At 40.6% G+C, this 5794-nt stretch overlaps 1 long non-coding RNA gene across 1 annotated transcript; it reads left to right on the top strand.

The window, feature by feature from the left end:
• Window positions 1-1968: 1968 nt before the first annotated feature.
• Window positions 1969-2845, top strand: LOC308458367. Its single transcript, XR_013977288.1, has 2 exons — window positions 1969-2066; window positions 2296-2845. It is a non-coding gene; the product is annotated as an uncharacterized lncRNA (long non-coding RNA).
• Window positions 2846-5794: the final 2949 nt, after the last annotated feature.

Below are 5794 nucleotides of genomic sequence, written 5' to 3'. Positions count from 1 at the left end.
GAAAAATTGCCTGTTGGTGTCTTCCTCTAAGCTATGACTGAAGCACATGACATTGGGGAGGCTAGCCTGAGACTAGTGCACTCACCAGTTCTGTTTCTCTTACCTTAACAACAGCAAAAAAAAATATCCACATTCATTTCTTTAAAAGAAAAAGGTTTCACTTTTAAAAAAATAATGATGATGAAAGCCTGTCGGACACACAGTGGGCAGTGTCCCCATCTTAGCTTGCAAGAAAACCCAGCTGAGGTCATCATGGGTGCAATGTACTGAAGTTCTCACCCTGGGGCAGCAGGGGAATACTGTAGATAGTTTTCACTCAGGTTCACATATGCAAATAAGGGATCGAAAGTGACGTTCAGTGATTGGATAGTTACAGAAAATGGTTACTGTTGTGTTCTAGTGGAGCTCTATATAAGCAGGCTGGCTGAGCCCTTCAGTTCAGTTCTGTTCTGGCCTGTGAATAAACAAGAGCTGTTTGAAGAATCGTTATGTCGTCTGATATGTTCACCCACAACTTAACAATGGGATCTGCAGGAAACATGGGCACCCAAGGAGACTGTAGTGGACAGACTACTGGAGATAAGTTTGTAGAATGAAAGGATATCCACAAGCACTCCTTAGCCACATTGAAAGTAGGGAAAGGTGCATCAAACTCCCTGCACCCCATCTATAAGAATTTCTCTGAGATTTTCTCTCCCTTTTGAAAATTCTCCAATGTGATTGCTTTTCTCACTGGAGAATGGTTGGGGGGAAGGGAATACACCGCGGGGAAAATTTGTGGCACAGCTCTGCACTAAAATTTGCACCTGGGGGCAGATTGGCAGGTGAAACTATTAGATTACGGAGAGATAGCAAGATTGACCGGGAAAATCAGAAATCAGGAAGATCGAAACTTCAATAGAGATTGAGGCAAATATAGATTGTACTTACAAGAACACTGTAAACACCTGAACTCTTTGGCAGGCTTTAAATGACTCCTGCAAAGTTACAAAGACTTTGGAAACAATGGAGAACTGAAATTTGGATTAACTATAATATGTAGTTGATATAGGTTTTTATGGAATCCATGGAGGCGAGGAGAGAAGTCCTAAGAATCTTGTTTTATTTGCAATGTTTCTAAGAATATTACTTGTGTGATTGATTTTGTAAAACCAAATAAAAACTATTTTTAAAAAACAAAAAAGCTTTGCACCTGGTTCCGGGACCCCATTCTTGCCAAACTCGATCCTTAACAGATTGATCTGGATTTTTGCATATGCCATGATGCAGTGATACCAATTTGCTAAAAGAATAAAAATGCTGCCTTCATTCTTCTAAGTGCTATGTGTTGGTGTCTCACCCTAGCCCCTCCCCAACCTTCTGTTGCCAAGGAATTAATTTCAATTTTCTACTGTAAACCTCTTTTGTAAATAATTTATCCTTGTAGTTTCTTGGAGGCCCTACCAATTCGCTGACCTCTTGTGCCTTGTAGTTCTGGATGTAATTAGTTTTGACAAGCTTTCAGACTAGAGATTAAATAGAGCATGCACGCTAGGAAACTGGGTAGTAGCATTTCTTAGGAAATAGTTCCAGACTTAAGATCTCAATTTCAATAATTAACTGTGTGAAATCTCTCTGTGTCTCCCTCCCCCATCTCTCAGAGAAATAGTACAACCACATTTATGGTAGACATAAACTATAAATATAGACCCATCTTACAAGTGGCTCGGCAGCTGTCATTCATAAACCAGAGTATTTCAACAACAAGCTGATTTAGACCCACTGAAATAAAGAAAAGTTCACCAGCTCCTTTAATTAACAAGCACAATACTCCAATTGATTTGAAGACTGGACTCTTATGATCAAAGCGGAGATCCTTTGTGATGTAGAGAAGATTGGGATGTTAACATCACAAGAATGTATTGAGTCATTTCCGCATCATCTTAACCACACTATGACAACACTAGCTTTTCTTTGATGCTGTTTCCAGGTGTAAGTACAGAGCTGGGGTTGGGAGAGACTGGTAGCTTCCTGTATATATGAAATACAGGATACAATTTAAAATGGCTGTTTGTGAATTCATAAATGTAAGTAATTGGAACAAAGCTCAAAACTCTCTTTTTTGTTTAATTCTTCTACAGGCTACACACAAGTCCAAAAGGGATAGAACTTTGTGACTATTTTTGACACTGTCGAGTGGCCCCTCATCTTTGGGCATTTTGGAGCAGATAGGGACATAGCAACATAGCTGTACAAGCTGAATCTGCTACGTCTTCAATATAATTTCCTAATTATGACTTTTTTCTTCCTTCGTAGAAAGATCCACATATCCTCTACGAAGCAGTGGGTAGAAGAAACAATGGCAGCGGCAGCTTTTTAAAAAGAGAGAGAACATTCACAAACGTGAAGACTTTGTGTGGGAAAATATGTCTTTCCAAATTCAAAAGAATGAGTATTTGGAACATTGATCGTTCTGCCTCTCTATAGCTTTTCAAATAGTCCCACAGATTTCAAATGTGTTTAATGAATCAGGAATAGAGCTAAATGAAAGAGCCTTTTTTGATTGAGAGATTAAAGAGAAATTGCAATTTGTTTTACAAAACAGTGAGAACATCAAGGAGTACTCACAACAACTGCCAGTGCCTCTTGGGATCAAATAATTTGGAAGCATGAAGTGCCCAAAGAACAAGAGAGGAAGAAATTTGCAGGAAGGAGTTTGCTACTTTGCAAGAATTTTATTAGAATACCAGTTCTCAGGGGGAAAGACTTCTAAGAATTCAGGGCAATTAGACTGTGTTTTCAAAAAATGTTTTGGACAGGGAATATAATAAAATAATCCAGTATTTGCCGCTCATCACACGGTCAACACTAGCGTTAAGTAAAGTTATTACAACTGTAAGATATTCAAGAAAGAAGGATAGTCATCAACATGCGTTTAATATTCCTCTTCTGATTTGTGTAGTTAGCATTGTCTAATCCTCACTGTGTAACACTGAAATTGCCATTTATGTTTGTTTTTTTTAAAGGTACTCGATTCTGTACTTGAGATTCAGTGGTTGAGAAGCTTCACGATTTCATGAAAATCCTTTGACACCATGAAAAAATGTGGTACTGTACATTCCAATGGTGGAGATAAAATGGAGTGGAGTCGTGGACAGGCTATGAGTGGAACATAGCAGGATCATGTTTATTGTGTATCTATATTCCTCCAGACCCCACAGCCACCCCCCTGGTGGGTGGTTGATGGTGGAACTTGACGTCAACTGCAGAACTGGGACAAGAAATGTGGATCCCATTGGCTGCTGCTGGTGTGTGATTGAAAAATGAAAATGAACACTAGAGAGTTGGTGGTGGTGGTGGTGGTGTGTGTGTGTGTGTGTGTGTGTGTGTGAGAGAGAGAGAGAGAGAGAGAGAGAGAGAGAGAGAGAGAGAGAACATACAAAACAGGATAGTATTGCATTGCCTTTGGCATTCAGGTTTAAATCCCGATACCATTCTTTTTTATTATTTATTGAATTTTGAAAAGTTTTCAAGATTTTTACAGTAAGAGAATCCCCCTTCCTTCACTTCCCATAAGATGTCAAGGAGATAAAGAACTTCACAACTTTTAGAAGACATCTGAAGACAGTCCTGTATCAAGAAGTTTTTAATGTTTGATGTTATATTATGTTTTATTATGTGTTGGAAACTGCCTAGAGTGGCTGGGGCAACCCAGCCAGATGGGCGGGGTATAAATAATAAAATTGTTGTTGTTGTTACTGTTAGAACTGGTGGCACAGAAATCTAGCCAAAAGTTCCCCTTTTTTTGCTTATACCACTATTTACTTTCTTCTGCCTGGTCACTGATGTGTGTTAAAATATGCATATTCAACGTTGCATACTAAACAACTAATACAGAATCATAGAATTGTAGAGTTAGAAGGAACCACAAGGGACATCGAATCCAACCCCCTGCAGTGCAAGAATTGTTTGCCCAACATGGGGTTCAAACCCATGACCCTAAGATTAACAATCTCACGCATACCATGTTGCGGGAGGCAATATCACGAGGCTGTTATGTATGTGTAAAGAGCTGCCACTGAAGACAGTTCAGAAACTTCAGCTAGTGCAGAATTCAGCAGCCAGGTTGCTCACTGGAGCAAGATGGTTTGAGCATATTACACCGATCCTGGTCCAACTGTGCTGGCTACCAATTTGTTTCCAGGCCCAATTCAAAGTACTGGTTTTGACCTATAAAGCCTTAAATGGCTCAGGACCGCAATACCTCAAGGACCACCTCTTTCCATATGAGCCTACCCGATGCTGAGATCATCTTCTGAGGCCCTCCTTCATGTGCCTCCTCCTCAAGAGGTCCAGAGGGAGGCACACAACAATAGGCCTTCTCTGCAGTGGCTCCCCATCTGTGGATTGCTCTCCCCAGGGAAGTTCGCCTGGCACCTTCATTATTCACCTTTAGGCGCCAGGCAAAAACCTTCCTTTTTAACCAGACCTTTGGTTGACCTGATTGACATCCTATACCTTTTTAAAATATGGCTCTTTGGGGGAGGGTGTTATTGGGTTATTGCTTCTATTTTTACATTGTGATCTTTTCTGTGAATTGCCCTGAGACCTCCAGGTATAGGGTGCTATATAAATTCAATAAATAATAATAATACTTTCTCAAGAGTGACTAAGACCAGAGACATTGTCAGGTTTGAGAGAGTCCTGGATGAGAGATATATCTGTGGACAGGATATGGCTGACCTCTGTGGGTGCCTGCCACTGCCAGATTGGAAGGTCCATAAGAAGGTGGGCCAAATAAATAAAACTAGATAGGCAGAGGTACGAAACAGGGAACAACCTATAGCAGAAGATTTTCCTTTACAGCTATTCAACCTGTTCCTTCCCTGAACAGAAGACACAGGAAATTAGTCCCATCTCAGGGACTCAGGGGCTCAGGGAAATCAGCAAACCAGGGCATATCAGGAATTAGGAGACTGGATACAAAGGAAGTTATGGCTGCTGTGCCAGTAATACTTGTCTCTGTAAGAAGGTATTTTGACAAAGTGTAGGTTGTCATGCATGGATGAGGGCAGCTAAAAGCATAAGGGATCTTATCCTACTTTGCATCTGGAAATATAGAAAATATTTCTGACCTGCAGTTCTGTACCAAGAAAAAGAAAAGCTCTTTCCAGTTCCCACAGGACTCACATTCTTTCTGCGGAAAGCATACATAGTTGAAACCCAGGTTTGAAAGAGATTTCAAGTCAACTTTTTCAGCAGTTTTCTACCCAGGGTGTCCAGGGATGGTCTCAGCTAACACAAAACAAAGACTCTGCAAAGCAGAAGGGGAAGTCTTGTCACTGCCAGTTATGTTTCCTGTCAATTTTGTGCTACTGTTGATTACTGAAAAATGGCACTGAGCACTGAGTGGCAGGAGTAAGAAACCGAGGAGAAACATAGAAGCCCACCACAGGGGTGCTTCTCCTCCTCAAATCCCAGTTCTGGCTCTATTATTTTCTTGTGAAAATGCTGCAGGTTATGGCTCTCTTTTCCCTTTTATCTTTTCTTTCCTTTTTTATATAACAAAGCATTATAATCAAGGGAAGGGTTTAGAAAATATCAGGGACCAGTGTCTCTGAGTGGAGGTCTAGAGTCTTTCTCTTAAAGAGTCTTCTCATATTATTCTAAACACTGATTTTTCTCTCCTTCCTGCACTACAGGAATAATATGAGACATCTGCAACCATTATGTGAGAAGACCATGCTCCCCAGGCAAATATCGCACTAGTTTGGGGGATGGTTGATGCTGGTAACCCCAAAGAACCTCTGCTTGG

Source organism: Podarcis pityusensis, assembly GCF_964106645.2.
Source record: "Podarcis pityusensis genome assembly, chromosome: 11".
Taxonomy (NCBI): domain Eukaryota; kingdom Metazoa; phylum Chordata; class Lepidosauria; order Squamata; family Lacertidae; genus Podarcis; species Podarcis pityusensis.
This window is presented reverse-complemented; position numbering and strand designations above follow the sequence as displayed.